The 17,498-nt window shown below is 34.4% G+C and overlaps 1 protein-coding gene across 1 annotated transcript in view; it reads right to left on the bottom strand.

Annotated features, from left to right (window-relative positions):
- LOC309860869 (cadherin-10) overlaps positions 1 to 17,498 on the bottom strand; it is a 175,001-nt gene that overhangs the window by 156,492 nt on the left and 1,011 nt on the right. The gene's annotated exons all lie outside the window — the stretch shown is intronic.

Raw genomic sequence — 17,498 nt, 5'->3', positions numbered from 1 at the left:
GTAGATGGTAAGAACAGAATGACCATATTATTAGAGTCTTCATTCTGGCTCTCTCACATACTACCTTTGGGATTTGTGAAAGTCATCTAACCTCTCTATGCCTTGGTTCTCTCCTTTGAAAAATGGAGATACTATTTTTCATCTCTTTAGTGATGATTAAGAAACACCCAAGATGTAAATCACTATGAACAATGTCTGGCACTTACAAAAGTCTCAGTGAGTGACAGTTATCATTATTACAAGGATTATCAATATTCAGCCATTTGCTTTAACACTATTTAACAAAGATCTAGCATCTCCTACAAATAATCAGTTAGTGAAAGCGCAATGATAGCTTTAATTATTATGTAAAGAATATGTCCTGTGTGCACTATGCCTTATAACAGTAGCATATTACATGTGTTACCTCAGTTAACTATAAAAAATAAATAAGCACATGAAATCAGTTTTGTCTGAGTTTCCATTTTAGAGTGAGGAAAACCTTAACTACTTTTAGAGCATGGTAGAAATAACACAGGGATGGGAATTTTAAGACTTAAGTTCTACTTCGTGTTTTGCCAAGAACTGGCTATGAGATTAAGAACAAGTTGTTTTGGGGCGCCTGCATGGCTCAGTGGGTTAAAGCCTCTGCCTTCATTTCTGGTCATGATCCCAGGGTCCTGGGGTCCAGCCCCACATCTGATTCTCTGCTCATTAGGGGGCCTGCTTCCTCCTCTCTCTGCCTGCCTCTCTGCCTACTTGTGATCTCTGTCTGTCAAATACATAAATAAAATTTTAAAAAACAACAACAACTTGTTTTCTTTCTTTTTTTTAAAAAACGATTTTATTTATGTATTTGACAGACAGAGATCACAAATAGGCAGAGAGCAGGCAGAGAAAGAAAGGAGGAAGCAGGCTCCCTGCTGAGCAGAAAGCCCGGATGCAGGGCTCAGATCCCAGGACCCTGAGATCATGACCCGAGCCAAAGGCAGAGGCTTTAACCCACTGAGCCACCCAGGCACCCCAATAAGTTGTTTTCTGAAGAGAAACACATACACACACACAAATGGGTCTCAAATGAAGCAGAATTTTTAAAAAGCTATCAGCACATCAAAGATGGTAACTCATTACTGTCACCATGAATAGTTTTAATAGCACTGGAACACCAGATCTGTCAGCACACACAGACTGGAAAAACTTATTCTTCCATCAGTGGTAGAAGGGGCTAAACAGTAATCAGGCCACAAAGAACTACATACGAAGTGGAGAAAATCGCAGACACCATGTGGTAACCCAGAGCATGTGTGTGTGTTCAAGAGCACATACAAGAAAACTGCTGGTGGTGGAGAACGGGCCGACAGACTTGGACATACTCTTTAAAAGCAAAATTCCATTGGCACTACCAGGTTGGCTTAGCTCAGGGAACACTTTCTGGTTGACTTGGAGGCACTTAATTGATATTAACACCATCATATGAGGCATGCAAAATGCCAAGAATAACAGTTGATTATTTTTTTAGCCTCATTTGTCCTAATGAATTCAAGATAAAACAACACCTTTTTTTAAAAAGATTTAAAATAGTACATCTTTTGTGAACTTCTTAATCATGTCTGAACCCCTTAACTTGTTTGCAAGTTTCTTTAAACATATAGTATTCTCAGCATCAACCCAGCTTTGCTCCTTAGCAACCAGCCAATTTTCCATATTCGTTCCCGTTTTTGCTCATAGTGATAAAAATCATGAAGTGACTGCCCTTTGCATATTTCCTATACATCCTCCAAGTAGAGGTCAAATTACAAACCCATCTCCCCCATTACTTCAACGTTCGAAATTATACTATGATTCCTAATACTTGGTAGTTTAGGGTCATTTAATGCTTAATTATATACGACCAAGTATTGTCTGTGATACTTTGTTTCTCAATAACATACTATGTCTCTTATTTTTTCTATTATATTCATCTCACAACACAAGGCTCTGTAAGGTGCTTAAAACTATAAATGGCTATAAAGCAAGAATCAATTAAAATGAATCAAATAAAAGTGTGTATATTTCTAAATGAGTACTATCCCCTTCAATGTGGTTAGTTTCAAGAAAAAAAATACTTATTATTTTCAATGTATATGAAACTTTCCTTTTAAAAACCAATTTTCCAATTTTGGGGGTGCCTGGATGGCTCAGTGGGTTAAAGCCTCTGCCTTCAGATCGGGTCATGATTGCAGGGTTCTGGGTTCGAGCCCCATATCAGGCTCTCTGCTCAGCAGGGAGCCTGCTTCCTCCTCTCTCTCTGCCTGCTTCTCTGCCTACTTGTGATCTGTATTTGTCAAATAAGTAAATAAAATCTTAAAAAAAAAAATAAAAACCAATTTTGTCTTCCGTTTATGGGCTCAGACATAAAAGCACCACAGTATTTTCTAGTTACAATTATTTATCTGGTGTGTACATTCAAATTATTCAGAAAGAATTTTAAAATATGAAAAGCCATACCATAAGTCCAAAAATTCTGATGCAATAGGTCTGGGATGGGGTCAGTTGTGCATATTAAATGAATAAGATAATCAGTTTGAGAAAAAAAAAAAAAACTGCTTTAGAGTTCTTGCTTCTAAAAGAGAAAGTTGCCTGTGATTAAAGCAAAGATAGTGACTATTGTCCACTGGAAAGGAAAACACCTTTTGCATCTTCAATGAGTTAGTCTTTCAGTTACTGGTAGTATATTGATCTTTAAATTATGATCCATAATACATAGTTCTACTTTTCTGATGCATGAATTTCCTTATCACACATTTGCTGCTATGTGGGAGTTACTGAGCTCAGTGCTGGTGTTGTGGATAAAAATGAAAATGATCGTGGTTTTTAAAAAGTAGTTATATATAAAAAAGAAGGAAGTCATATACAAAAAAAAAAAAAAAAAAAACCCTCAAGGCATATGATGGCCCATGGTAACAAAGAAGTATAAACAAAGAGTTAAGACTTTTCTAAAAGCTAGGGAGACTTTCCAGCAGGAGAACTGAAAGAGCCTCTGGAGAAAAAAGTAACATCTAGAGCCTACCTAAATGTAAGAGTTTTAATAAGGAGAACCTTGGAGCAGAGTGGCAATATAAATAAAGCCAGAGTGATGGAAACTAACAATAAGTAAATAATATATAAGACAAGGAGAATTCTAGAACTGAGAGTTGGTGAATTTGACTGTATTAATGAAACAAATTATTAAATGAGGGCAGGGTGGAGGCATGGAGAAAGAGAAGGACCTACAATGATTTAAAAGAAGAGAGAAATAGATCAGGTAGATTAAAGAGTTTGGACTTCACCCTGCAAATAGGAATAATATTGATAATATTTACTAGGAATTTATAATTGCAAAACAAATCTCCCAGTGTTTTAGAAGTCCAGTTACATTTAAACCTTTTAGTAGGTTTAAGAAGTAGCCATCATAGTCCCATGTTCTAGACAAGGACGCTGAGCCTTAGCTAGATTAATACCTTGGTCAAGATTCACACGTTGCTTAGTGGCAGAGTTGAAACCATAGAGTGAGAACTCCCAACTCTGGAGTGAGAATAATTTACCACTCTGTAGTAGTATCTGTCAAAATGGAAATGTGCAGGGAAATTTTTAAGCTAATGAGTGACACAGCTTTATGGGTTCGGTTTTAATCTTCATCTCCGGAGGAAGGCTTTCTTAGACTCTAACATTGGGATCTGCCCTCCTTTTTAACTTCATGGTACCCTGTGCCATGTACTGTACATGTACTGTACTGTTTCTGGCAAGTATCAGACCATATTGTAATCTCTGTTTTGTTTATCTCCTGGCAAATATCAGAAAGCATTTGAGGTTAGAAATTTGAATATTACTTATTTTCCATCACATCTTGGTACTGAATTTATTGCCTTCTTTATAATGAAAAATCAATAAGTAACTGGATAATTATATGAAAAATGAATTAAGAAAAATATACTTTAGGAATGATGAGAGCAGGGAGAGAAGAAATCACCTAGGAGGTTTGGATTTGCACATATCCATGTCTCTTGTTTCATTAGTTTCACCTTTAATAACCAATTAAATAATAAATCATAATAATGAAATAACACCTTTCAAGTTCCCCTTCATCTCTTCCATCATTAAATTGTCATGTTCCCTCATCTACATTCCCCTAAAACCTCATTTATCCTACCAGCAAAACACTAAATAATTACAACTGTATTTACCTTTTTGTTTTCTAAGATTTATTTACTTATTTTATATAGAGAGAAAGCACAGGGTGGGAGCAGGGTACAGAGAGAGAGTGAATCTTAAGCAGTCTCTGCCTTGAGTGTGGAGCCGAACATGGGGGCTCAGTCTCAGGACCCTGAGATCACAACCTGAGCTGGAACCAAGAGTAAGATGCTTAACCAACTGCACCACCCAAGCACCCCTGTATTTTTCTTTTTTTTAATAAGATTTTATTTATTTATTTGACAGAAAGAGATCACAAGTAGGCAGAGAGGCAGGCAGAGAGAGAGGAGGAAGCAGGCTCCCCGCTGAGCAGAGAGCCCGATGTGGGGCTCAATCCCAGGACCCTGAGATCATGACCTGAGTCGAAGGCAGAGGCTTAACCCACTGAGCCACCCAGGCGCCCCTGTATTTTCCTTTAAGTGTTGCTTTCTCCTACTGTAGTTTCATCTCATTGAGGAAAGGACCAAATTATAACCAGTAATTACCTAAGTTCCTAGCAAACTCTACAAAACATACTAAAAACTCTAAAAAAAATATGGTTGAATGGAAGAGGAAAGATGTAATTTGAACCTTTTCTGTAGCATTGAGTTAGAATCAGAAAAATGATCAATTTTATAATTTTTATAGAGTTAGAATTAAAAAGATTAATCAAAAATCATATCGGGGGGAATTAAAATGTATAAACAGTGCATTTTTAGCCCTAAGTAAAAATGATAAAATGTTCAAATATGGTCTTAGGAATGATGGTTAATGATGGACATCTCTCTTATCACTTGAGGCTAAATAGGTATGCTATGTTTTAAACTAAAACTGAGAGGAACTAGAAATTTTTAACTCAAAGTATTTTGGGTTGTTTCTGAGTTTCTACTCACCAGGGCAAGTGTTTTTAATAAGTTTCACTCCATATTTACGATAGTCTGCCTACCATTCATTCTGCAAAAAAAACTGCCCAAAGCAAGAGTCCTAAATGTGAGAATGATGTCATCAAAAGGTTTCATCTAAACTTTAAACATTTCTAACTAAACTCTTAAACACAACATTTAACTTTCTCTCTCCCTTTTGGAGTTGAAATAAATACTTTATATGTTTGTTTGAAATAAAAACAAAACAGTGTGCAGCAGAAAAAAGAAAAAAAGGCCTAGCAGTCTTTTGAGAATAAAAGCAAATCAATAATAATACCTCTTAGAATAGAAGCACTTCTGTTGACAGAGAGAACATAGCTTAGTGGGAAGCGAGGTCATCTTTGTTTTCAGTCAGACTATCGGGCTGTGCATGAGAAATAACATGCCCTGACCACTTGTTTTACATTAAGAGGCTACCTGGTGTGTTCAAAATTGAGACAGAAAACTATTTGCTCTATAAAGGTGGACACCTTATGGCTTTCACACAGAACGTGGCAATGGTCGTCATACGATTTTTTTGTAATTTTATGAGTTTATCTTCAGTTCCCAATGAGCTTTATTCTTTTAATTGAAGTCAATCATCCCACGTACCCAAAGAGAGACAATTCAGGAGCTGATCACATTGTGGGTTGTAATTGGGATTAAGCTAACCCGTGTCCAGTCTTGGAACTGAAGTTTGAGTCAGGTGACAACGACGATGACGACGACGACGTTGATGACGAAGATATGCTGATGAACAGTGTTATTTCAGGACGGTCACATAAATGTGCCCAGTGGTACGGACAAATAGGGAAATAGAGATAACTATAGATATAGCTCTAGACATAGAAATAAATCAAAGGAAACTTTTTTCTCATCTTTTGCTATGGGCAATGAGTGAAGAAAATATATTCTAATCAAATTTCTTTATTTTTACCTGTAGAGAATAAATTAAACAATGAGGAGTAAAACCATATAAGGGATGACTGTTCCAGATTTTGAAATCTAGAAGAGCTTATTTTTAGTTTCTGGAAAAGAATTTTATTGTTTTGTTTTTAAGTGTAAATATTTCATTGTAAATAAGAGATGCGGTAACTGTGTGTGAATCCTGCTCTAATGCAAGTGTGTTATTTGGTTAATTGAAAAAGAAAAAGAAAAAAAAAACAGTAAAAAAGGTTTGATGTTTGGAGTTAGGTTATGCCACACAAAGTAAAAATTATTCTAGTATTTATGGAAAAATGAATGCAAACAAATTTGTCATCCTAAACTTTCAATGAGCTCAACTGAAAAGCACATTCAGCAAGGATCATTTGTTTGCTTTTCATGCCATCTGCATATTTACATTTAAATTTTGCAATAACACAGCCCTTGATTTCTTTGTGACGTAGACCAGAAGATGTTAGAAGACACTTTGCTTGAGAAAGTTGAACATTTAAGGAGTCGTTTGGGTTGACTTGAAGATACACAGCAAAATATATTTTAAGTTAAAAATTGTATCTTACTTCAAAAGTGTTGTTTAAAATATTTTGTTTAGATTTTACAAAATAATAACCCTTACATGTACATTTACATGTAAAAATTAAATTTAATTCATCAAAAAAGATCCATTTCTAATGCTATTTCTTAGCCCTTAAGTTCACATTGATTTCAATGTTTCCAAGTGTTTGTTTAGTTGGAAAAGAACCTGAAACCAGAGCATTCCCTAATATGCTATAATATGACCACAAGGTGGCTCCAAAGACCGCAGATTATTATTTTGCCTCTTAAAAGGTGAATAGAATTTTACCAGAAATATTAGCAATAATTTACCCTATAAATGGGACAATACTTAGGAAATATAAACTCATTTCAACTTTCTAATTAATTTTTTGAAGTATAATTGATAGTATTTTAAAATGCAGCTATTCAAAACAACACATCAAATGGCTTAAAACCTTGAAGAATTTGAAGAATTTTGAAGGGAAATGATTATTTAGCCTGCATAATTAATTATTCAACAACATCTCTTTTGTTTAGGCTTTTATAATTAATTTCACCTTTAATTTTGCATAATTTGATTCTCACCTGATTTCCAACTAAATGAAAATACCTGTAAGTTAATGAACTTTTTCTCTAGCATAAAGAATTTTAAAAATAAAGAGAAATCCTGTCTAATTTTTAATCTTTGGAAGGCTTAATTCTAAAAGTACATGATTTGAGAAAATCTAGTAAACTAAAATATCTAATATTAACATATTTTAAGTTAGACAACTTAATCAGCCATAAGATTAAATCACTTAGCCAAATATTATAATAAAATTGGGGGGGGATGAATGTTATTAAATAATCACAGCAGATAATAAAGATGACATAAGAAGACAGTGAATTTGATTAAATAAATAAATACATAATAAATATAAATCTATAGCTATGACAAAAATGACTAACTTTATTATGTTCAGAGAATTATATCTGTTGGCTAAGTTTTGTAGTCTCTATGATGACTCACCTCTCCTTCACATGTGGTTGGATAATAAAGTACTAAGTATATTCATTCAATATGTGAACTTCTAAAATATGCATATTAATTAGTCGTGGGTTATAAATAAAATTTAAAAAATGAAAACTGTGATATAATGCTAGATTTTAAAAATGAAGTTTTAGAATGAAAGATATTTATGGACTAACAGAAATACGTATTTTTATGACCTTAATGTTTTGGTTTGTTTCTGTAACATAAAATTCATTTCAGATGCTTTTTAAATTGCCATATAGAGCCCCAAGACAGGAAGGGAAAAAAGTGATTTTAAATTGATCTTCATACCACCTTAAATATGAAGGATGAAAAGAAAGAATTATCTAAATAAAACCTGTTAAAATTTCCACATTTTGCTGCAGATTCTACGTCTTCATCAGACAGTTTCTGGAACCTAGTCTAAGAAAGCGGTAGTCCACTGACCTTTCAGCTTGTAATATAGATTGCAGAATTATTCTTGAGATTTATGGGTATCCAAAATTTAATGGGATTATTTCTATAATGCACTACCTCTGTTCATCATTCTTGTTCTAATTCTCATTACTCTGACCTCAAGAAGGAGAATCTGTGAAAAGAACCATTACTACAATGTATTCAGAAATGGTTCATGTTTCACCTGAGTGAGTTTATGTGGCTTATGGAACTCACAACTCCAAGTCTCTATTTTTCTAATGCTTTCTCCCTCATCTGTCCCCTTTTTAGGTCCTTAACATCATTTTCAAAATTCATATCCATTAATTCCCTAGTTCATGCAATTACTATATGTGATTCTGCGAATGGAATTCAGGTTTTCTGGTTACACTCTTTCTTTATGCAGCTAACATTTTCTAATCATTAGGGGATGAGCATAACAGTTATATAACAGTTATATACTGAGCCCTTGTCAGTTACCGCAGTAGATCGTAGGAGCCCTTTCGAATTCTAACCATAGATAAGCTGTGTCTTTGGAAATTATGTGATTCAAACTTCCATTTCACAAACAAACAAAAAAATGAAATGAAATAAAGAGTTTGTGATGTTATCAGTAGAATTAGTGACAGAATTTCACCTAAAACAACAAGAACTTTCCATTCAAGCACAAAATTATTGTTATATGGTATAAGTTAAAATTTTTAAAAATTTTTAAAAATTGGTAGCCCAGGTCATATTGTATGCTATTTCAAAATAAAGCACCTTCGATATTAATTTTAAAAAGCATAGGTCCAGAGCACTTGGGTATTTCAGTCGGTTAGGAGTCTGCCTTTGGATCCAGTCAAGATCCTAGGATCCTGAGATGTAGTCCAGCAGCTGGCTCCCTGCTCAGTGGGGAGTCTGCTTCTCCCTCTCCTTTTGCTCCTCCCACCCCCGCTTGTGCTCTCTCTCTCTCTCTCCCTCCTCTCTCTCAAATTAAATCTTTAAAATTTTTTTCAAAAAAAAAAAGCATAGATCACATGAATTTATATATAGTAATAATAATACCAATAAAAATAATAGGTAACAATAACGTGCAGCACTGGAACACCTATTTTCAGGTGTATTGTATTTTACATTTATAATTTCTAAAAATCATAACAAATGCACTATTATGTAGGTACAATTCTCCACCTCATTTTCCAGATGAAATCTATCCGGAATATTAAATATTAAATACATAGTAAGTGACAGGATTTGAAGCCAGACAGCTTGGTGCCATCCTCCACGCTTTTATCCATCAAAGAAATTCTAGGAAAGGCACTCTTGCCAGTCTTACCATTCCAAGAAAGGCAATCTCGATGCGTCTGGCATATTGCCTTATGACTGCGTAGTCTATTATATACAACCTTCATCAGGTGTCCTCGCAAAAACAGAATACTGTAGCAGGAAAGCTTTTTCTCAGAGTGACCAAGTTGCAAACTCAATGGCTTCCATGGCAGAGAGTATTTTAATTACTTGAGGGGATGTGGGAGCTTCTGTTAATGATTTTCAGCAATAGATTTTGGGGGTCTACTTGGTCTTCAGTTACAACCTTTTCATTAGACTTTTTGTCTGCGATGCACATATTGGTCTCAAATTTGGGTCCTTGATGCAAGATGACAATTGGCTACCGTCAAAAGGAAGTAAAACATACATCACCAGCCAAGAGGGCGGCTCCTAACTGAAACACCAATTCAGAATCCACTGAATGAATCTGAGGGTACACAAAAATGGATCTTGAACTAATCTAATGCATTCTGACATTTTCTTGAAAGATATCATGTGGATCGAATACAATTTAAAAAAAAAAATAGGTGAATTAGAGCCCCATATTATTCATTTCAAAATTATGCAGTACTAGTCTACTCATCTTTCTGACCAAAACTGGGCAATAATTACAAATCATGCGTTTATTCATCTCGTGCCTCACTGCAGCAGAGGTTTTGTTTGTTTTAGTTGGGTTTCTCTCTCTCACTCTCTCCTTGTGTGTATCTCTGGATGCTTGCAGCGTGCCTGGCTTATGGTAGGCACTTAAAGAATATGTGCCAAATGGAGGAATGAGAGAATGAATGAATTAAGCCAGATACTGAGAGTTTTTTTTCCCCCCAGTGGTTTAAATAATAGAAAATCAAAACTAAAGATTTTGTGTTAGGTGGAGAAACAGGTGAATGCCTAAATGATGTTCTGGTACCTAATTCACTGCTATTCTATGAAAATTGAAATATTTAAAACATAACTGTCTGTCTAATATTTCTTAGTATTTACTGTGAGTATATTTATCGTGACTATGTTACATTAGAACCACCTCTCCTCAAGGACAAGATTTGCCCTGGATTCATCTTTATATCTCTGGATGTGGCACTAGGGTCCGGCTCATAGAAACTTCCTCCAAAATGAATAAAATCAATTAGAAGCTGAGGGAAAATTGAACAAGTTATTGTTTAGATTCCAAGAAACTATTTAAACTTATAAAGTAAAATGAAAATGAAAAATATAACACGCAAAAGAATATGATAGCCTAAAACCAAAGAGAGTTAAATTAATGATTGTGAACTTTAGATAATCACGGTACTTCACCTGCTGCCACAATTAAAAATTGACAATTCTCACAAGGAGTTTTTGAGGACAATGGTTTATATCGGACATCTTAGTTGGCTTCTACAAAGGACAAGGCTCTTCTAATTCACACATTTTTTTTTTAACCTTGAACCTGCCCAGAAATGAGTTTGATACAGATCCCACCTACAAAATGAAGTGAATTGATGTCTCTGCTCTGAGGTCAAGATTATGTAGTCATTTCTCAAATTTCAAATCTCCCCTGTGCTGGATGCCAAGTACAGATTATACACCTAACAATCACATGGCTTTGTCCTAAAAATGAAAACACTGTTTCCCCCCACTTTGTTCAAATTTCATATTCTGATGAACACTAATCCAATTCTAAGAAAAAAAAAAGTTTAGTTAAGATATGATCCATTGTAACTTAGATTGTAGGGCGAATTCATTTCCCCAGCATTTATTTATTTATTTATTTATTAGTAATGTAAGAAATATTTGTGTCTATTCCCATGATAGTGAATTTTTACAAATTAATTTTCAAAATGTAGAAATAACTAGGTATTAAATGTGGAAAATTTGGGCATAAATTTTAAAAGTCATAGTAGCTAGAACAGAAGAGATTCTTAGACAATATGGAGAGTTCGCATATTTTTACTTGCATCCATTCAGAAAGTTTTATGTCTATAAGGAAAAAAAATCCTCCTTTGTTTCATAGAGACATTCTATAGAAAATCTCCACTCTTAACTTCAGTAGGAATACACACACACACACACACACACACACACACACACACATACACAATTATACACATGCACACACGCGAAGAAAAAGTCAAGGAGAAAGAGGGAAGAGTGCCTCTAGATCCATGCTTGTATTTAGGATGCTATGTTGAACAAATCTCCAAAAAAATAGCTGAAGCCTTGGAGAAGGGATTGACCAAGAAATGAAGACTTTCCATAGGCTATTATTTATAGGCAAATGCTTTTACAGCCGTCCTCATATATCTGCTAGAAATACATTCCAAGACCCCCCGTGGATGGCTGAAACTGCAGGCAGTACCGAACCATACATAAAATTGTTTTTTTTTTCCTGATACATACTTTTTGTGATAAAGTCCAATTTATATAGGCATATTAAGAGATTAACACTAAATAATAAAATAGGACGATTGTAACAATATAATATTATAAAGGTTACACGAATGTGATCTCTCTCTCTCTCTCTCAAAATATGGGTACTCATCCTTCTTCTCAAGACAATGTGAGGTGATAAAATGCCCATGTGATGGGAAGAAATGAGGTGAATGATGTAAGCACTGTGTCATGAGGCCACTAGTGACCTTGTGAGGATATGTCAGAAAGAGGATCATCTGCTTTCAGATGATGGTGGACTATGGGTTACTGAAGCTGTGGGAAGCAAAACCATGGATAAGGGGGACCACTGTCCTCAAACTTAGGAAACTAGAGGTAGAGAGAATAAATGTGCATGTTGGTGGTTTTCTCTCTTCAGAGACTAAACATCAAAAAGTCACTCTGGTGACAAAATACTGTTCAAGACGACAGAGAAAGAACAACCTCCAACTTACCATGATTTAGGAAGAAATCCAAAAAGAAAAAAAGAAGAAAGAAAAGAAGAAAATTTTATACTTGACTAAGCTAATTTTTAGTCATTGTGTACTTAATTTTTGCTTATTTGATTTAACAAGTCAACATATATTACTCTATTCCAATGGCTTCTTCCCTTTTCTTTAAAAGCAAAGCAAATAAATACTATAGTGTTGGCATTAAAAGTATAGTGAATCATATTATTTAGATTTAAACCAATGAGTTAGAGATAGTAAAATTTGAATATTCTAGTTTATTTAAAGCAAATATTTAAAATAAAATAATAAATATATTCTACATTTAGATTTATATGGTAAATACAAAATCAGTAAAGTCCCTCAGATAGTATAAATATATTCAAATCTACCTAAATAAAATATTAATAATTTAAAATCAATTCTCGTAAGTTAAATTATCCACAAATATTATGTCCTTCATCTAAATTTGAAGTCTGATTCAAGAATTATGGAAACATTCATTACTTTTAGAAATCCCAGAAGTTACCATGGTTTCAAATGGAGTTGATTTAACTTGGTTTTATTGGGAGTAGAGTTACATACAAAAGGCGAAACAGTCACATTTTAAAAATTTATATTAGCATTATGCAAAAAAGTTCTTAATAACCTAGGCAAATATATTGATTATCTTTGATCTACTCATGTAACCATGTCAAATTTCAACTTTGAGTATCGTATTTGTAAGTACTGTTGTGAACATTGCAGAGAATTACCAGAATAACCCAAGTTTAAAAAAACTACTTTATTCAATTTATTGATTATTTTAATTTTCCACATATTCTGCTTAACTTGATTATGGTTACAGTTTATGTCTCCCAAATTTTCTACCGAAAATAAGAAGGAGTAATGATAGTTCTTTACAATATCTACAATAGACGTTGGCTCAGTATGTATCAGTTTACATTCTTACATTACAAACTGGCAATATTTGCATCATGCAACAAAGAAGAATCAACATGTCTAATGAAAGACTGCTTCCTGGAAAGTGCAATTTATGTTTAATTTATTTTTAAAACCAGGACTGTCAAATTATCTCAATATCTTCTGTTACAGTAAATCAACAAAGATTCCCAATCAATAAACCGATGTATGGAACATAATAACTCATGTCTATGCACTCTACATTCTGATACTTTGGAGAAGTCATTCCATTAATAAATGCTGAATTTCCCATACTTTGCTTGCTAGTGCAGTAAACTACATTGATGCCAAGTTCAATTCCTTAAAAGCCTAGGTGTTAGAACATCTAAAAGAATTGCTTTAGTTTTAAAGGACATGAACCCAGCCAACTGAACTGTCATACACTTTATGCTATAATGCAAAGAATAATGTAATAAATCAAATGTAGAATGTGACTGCTGATAGAATACTGGCTATAAAAACCACAAGATTTAGAGAAATATTATTTCATATAGGGTAATATTTTTAAAAAGCACATGGAACACTCATGCAAGGACCTTGGTAATTGCCATAAATAAAGGAGGGGAGGGAGGAGAGGGAGACAGAGAGAGGGGAAAAAAGGAGGGGGTATGAGAGAGAGAAAGAGAGAGAGAGTGCACTGCAAAATTTCTGAGCACTAGCAGGGCTCTGAAGTGCTTAGACATGTCACTTAATGCTGAATTCCTTGTTGTGAAGCAATGTTGTATTATACCTTGTAGCCTATTGTTTAATTCTGTCCTGAAGCCAAAATGTTACTCAACCTTATGTATTTGTGCATCATGGAGAGCATGGAGAATCAAGGCTGCTTTTCAAAAGAAGGGGGAGCATATAGAGAGCACATGGTTTGGTAAAGTGCTCTATAATGTTACCGACAAACTCTCTACTACATCCCTCTGCTACCAGGGATTTTTCTATGAGGGCACTGCAACTCCCAAAGGCAGTCATTATTTTCAAGAAATGCTCTGAGTCCTTAAAATGAGGTAAAATCTAATTTTATTTTATTCACTCTTCTTCAATTTCCAGTTTCCCCTTTCTTTAAACCCACCACCAATGTGGTAATGTTTAGCAAACATCTCTTAGTACTGGAGAGGTTAGATCATCACATGCAGTTCAAGAGAAAAATGGGATAAAAATACAAAGACATTTGTGAAAACACAGCATCTTTATTCTTGAAAAGATCAAGTTACTTTTTTTTTTGGCAAGAAGTTGCATTGATAGTAAAGAGTTAAGTGAAAGTTATTTTGAAACAATTTTTTACGAAACTCTCAGGTTATTTAACTGATCAATGTTAATATAACATTAAGGATAATGCATGCCCAGCAATCTGCAACTTTAATGTGCTCGATGCTTTCTTACAATGTTTGCCTTTTGAGTTAGTTGAAGTGAGCAGTGACAAAGGAGGTATGGCAAAGGCAAAAATGGCCTCATACTTTAGATATCCTTACGAAAGACAACACAACTGGATTTGAAAGGGCTCCAAGTCTCATACTAAAATGTCAAGTGAAGTGAGGCTGCTGTTTAGCAAGAAAGGAAGAAGTGAAGAGAGGTGACCCTGAGCTGATATTGTTATCTTAGAAAACAGGCACTCCTTGTTGATTGAAATTTTCTCGTTCCTAGGCGTGAAAAAAAAAAAAACTGTAATTTTGAGTATTGAACTTATTAGAGATAAAAACGGGGAATGTTACATTAGTGCTCTGTGGACATAACCCAATTGCTTCAACTAGAAAAAAAGAAGGCAGATTTAAAAATGTTTAAATTTAGGGCATTTCTTTCTACCTGCATATTTCAAATTATTTTAATTATGACAAAAGACAATTTTCTCAGTGAATTCACTGGTCTGAACAAAGTGTCAAGAAAGGGAAAATATATTTTCCTATGTTTGCTTTCATTTCTCAAATATGTGTTCATGATGATATTCCTTGGGCTCTGATTTCCTTTGCAAAATATTCATAAGAGGGACCATATATACTTAGTACAATGCTTCGTCAATATCACCATTGCTCAGTATAAGCCTAACAAGAATGAGAGCACTGTTCTTGCTACTTGGTTTTTAACTTCAGCCTATTTCAGACATGACTGCTAAATATAATATGGTTAGTAAAGTGGCTTTTCTGAAACCTAACCAGATAATATTTTAGGTTAAACAAAAGTAGAGTTTTCAAACATAGACCTGAAGTTTGGAGGTCAAATCTCTGCATAAAATTACTTATGGTTGATACAAATAATGCTTATATTTCTGTGCCCATACTTTGTTACTTTATTTCAGTATTTTACGAGCATTTCTAATGTGGCAACAGTATTAGAATGCAATTTGCGTAGTCGAAATAACAATGTATTATGGCTGGTGCTTTTAAAACCCAAGGGATAGACTGGAGATAGTTGGGTTTATATCCATGAGTTGTATTAATTGCTTACTATGCAACACTCTTACTGATAATAACACTTAACAAAAATATGGTTCACTTTGCTGCTGAATCAGCATCATTGCTGCTAATGCTGTTCATGTGCTGCAGCCTAGCGGAATGATTTGGTATAAAAATGACATATTCCAGGAGGACACAGTGTTATCACTTGCTGCAAAGTAGGTTAAGACATAGAAAAGAAGTCTTATGTCCAAAAATCCCCTAGATAATATATACTCTGCCTCAGTTATTTGTTTTTTTTTTTTTTGAGAAATTAAGTGAAGATCATGAAATGAATCCTAGAGCCTGAACAGGGTTCATACATTTTGGAATTAACCTTTCAATTTCAAGTATACTCTTTCAAGAAAAAAAAAAATACCTCTTTCATATTATACTAGTTTCTTAATAATGTGCCAGAAATTTATATCTCCCTAGGTAGAAAAATCAATTTTCTATTCGTTTTTTTCTTTTTTAAAGAAAAATCTCCATATAGTAATAAAAAAAATCTAATAGTGTAAAATTCAACTGAATACCTGTCTAGTATTGGTATCACCAAATAGCTAGTTTTTATAAACATCTAGGAATATCACCTAAAGCACTGTTCAGGTACCAGGGAATTTAACCACTGACCTCACATACATGCATATGTATGTGGATGCCTTACACACTATATGTTCCTTCCTATTCTCCTGGCTCCCCCCGCCTCCTCCACAAGACATATAAGTGCACGGAATTCTATTCTTTGATTGGAGTCAGGGAGGGCATATGCATTCACCAGGAAAGTCAATTTGTTAGCAGCAAGTATTTGAAACCAAAAAAGTATCTGATTTCCTGAAAACAGACATTGACTCATACTTTAATAACAGCTGGGAAAAAAAAGTGAAAGCCAATGAAAGAAGCATTTCTCTCTGCTTTTATCATCAGAATGAATTTGTATTTGAAGGGTCCCTAAGACACAGACACATTCTGCTTATACGTGCGTCCTCCCCTCGCCCCATAAACGACTATTTCCTTATGCATTAGACACTGAATACATATGTGCCTCATTTACTACCCCGCAGGGAACAGGGACAAGGTGGATGATTTATGCAACTTATTTACCTACTTCTCTATGACACAACCTCTTCCTTTTCTCTTCATCACTTTAACTAAAAAATGAATCTAGAGCTCTTGTCAATGACATAATGTTTTCATGAAAGTTCTACTAATTAAAAATCCTCACCATACCAGACCTAAAAAAATGAGCACACTCTTGCCAAGTGTTATTCACCACAGAGAAGCTCTTGTAGCTACATTTTAAAGAAGGATAGAGAGGGGGATGGTGTAGAGGGAGAAAGTCTACTAACATATGCATTGAAGTATAACAGTTGTCAGCATCAGAGGGACAGATGATTTTTAATATAGATCCTTTAAGAAAAAAGAAGAAGAAATAATGCATTTCCCAGCAGCTGAGAGTAATGGATGTGCAGTTTTGGATAACAGAAGCTTTTACTGGAATGAAGAACCACTATTATAGGAAAGAGGTTTCTGGTGTGTTTTTTTTGTTTGTTTGTTTGTTTGTTTGTTTTTTAAGCAAAAGATGATAGGGCAGTTTTAAAACGATGTTTGTCTTTGATTGCACCTGTACACCCCCCTCCCCTTTTTAATGATAAGGAGGTGGTAGGTTTTTATTATAGCGACGTAAAAACACTTTCGGACTATTGCTTTTGCCCATACTTACAGTGTTATCAGTAGTTACTTGTTGGGGACATGCATTTGGACTTGGAATGTGCTGCATTAATTTAACACCACATAAAATATGGATTTTATTGCAGCAGAGACAATAAATGCTGCAATTGCTGACTACATGCATTTAGACCCCTTCGTCCCCTTTCCCCTCTCACTTCTGACTCAGATACACAATGTGAATGTAGGAATTATGCCTCTTCTATTTCTGATGAATGCCAATCTATTTTATTTA

Source organism: Mustela nivalis (genome assembly GCF_964662115.1).
Source record: "Mustela nivalis genome assembly, chromosome: 3".
NCBI classification, from domain to species: domain Eukaryota; kingdom Metazoa; phylum Chordata; class Mammalia; order Carnivora; family Mustelidae; genus Mustela; species Mustela nivalis.
Note: the sequence above shows the minus strand (reverse complement) of the source record. Positions and strands in the feature narration are given on the sequence as shown.